Consider the following 1,352-nt stretch of genomic DNA (forward strand, 5'->3'; position numbering starts at 1 on the left):
GTGCGGGACGGAGAGGAGAGCGGTGTACTCCGGGGTTCCGCAGGGGTCGGTGTTAGGACCCCTGCTGTGGAACCTCGGGTACGACACCGTCCTGCGGGCCGAAGACCTCCCCGACGGCGTCAGTCTGACGTGCTACGCGGACGACACCTTGTTGTTGGCCGTCGGGGGGGACTGGAGGGGGGCTGTTCGGGCCGCCGAGGACGGTGCCCGGCGCGTCGTCTCCCGGATCAGGGGGATCGGTTTGGAGGTGGCTCTCCACAAAACCGAGGTACTCGGGATGTATAGACCCCGGGGAGAGCCGCCTCCCCCCCTGATCCGGGTGGGTGAGACAGACGTCGAGGTGAGGTCTCAGATGAAATATCTGGGACTTCACCTCGACAGCCACTGGCGCTTCGAGGGTCATTTCCGGGCCCTGGCCCCGCGGTTGGAGGGGATAGTTGGCGCTTTGGGCCGTATCCTCCCCAACCTGCGGGGCCCGAGTGACCGGGTTCGCCGCCTCTACGCGGGAATGGTCCACTCGGTGGCCCTATACGGGGCCCCCGTTTGGGCGGGCGACCTGGCCGCCTCCCGGCGCAGCAAGGTATTGCTGCGCCGGGTTCAAAGGCGGCTTGCATTGCGGATCGCCCGGGGGTACCGGACCGTTTCGTATGAGGCGGCGAGCGTCCTGTCAGGGCTACCCCCGGCGGACTTGATCGCGGGCGCGCATGCGGCTTTCTACGAGGGCCGCATGCGCGCCCGCGAGGATGGGGTGGTCCTGGCGGGATGCGAGGTGGAGGCCCTCAGGCGCCAGGCCCGGGAGTCCATGCTGCAGCTTTGGCAGCAGCGGCTGGCCGAGCCGTTGTTCGGCCAGAGGACTGTCCGGGCTATCCGGCCGGTCCTGTTTGAGTGGCTGGGTAGGCGCTTCGGCTCACTCACCTACCGGTTGGTGCAGGTGCTGTCCGGGCACGGATGCTTCGGACAGTACCTGTGCCGGATCGGTGTGGAGGAGGCGGCGCGCTGCTGGCACTGTCCAGCGGACGAGGACACGGCGCAACACACCCTCGAGGTGTGTCCGGCCTGGGGGGTGGAGCGCCGTGTCCTCACGGCCGTGATTGGGGCGGACCTATCGCTGCCGGGCGTGGTACAGGCCATGCTCGGCAGCGAGACGAAGTGGCGGGCCGTGGCCTCCTTCTGCGAGGAGGTAATCTCGCAGAAGGAGGCCGCGAGCCGCACTCGCGAGAGCGGGCGTCCGCGAGCGAGGCCCCGTCCGAGGCCGGGGGCGGGTGGGCCTCCGGAAGGGCCGGGGAGGCCACCCTGAGAGCGGCGGGCGGGGGTGCGTAGCCCTTGAGGCTCGTGCCACCGCCCGTCGTCTG

This window comes from Ptiloglossa arizonensis, unplaced genomic scaffold, assembly GCF_051014685.1.
Source record: "Ptiloglossa arizonensis isolate GNS036 unplaced genomic scaffold, iyPtiAriz1_principal scaffold0023, whole genome shotgun sequence".
NCBI lineage: Eukaryota > Metazoa > Arthropoda > Insecta > Hymenoptera > Colletidae > Ptiloglossa > Ptiloglossa arizonensis.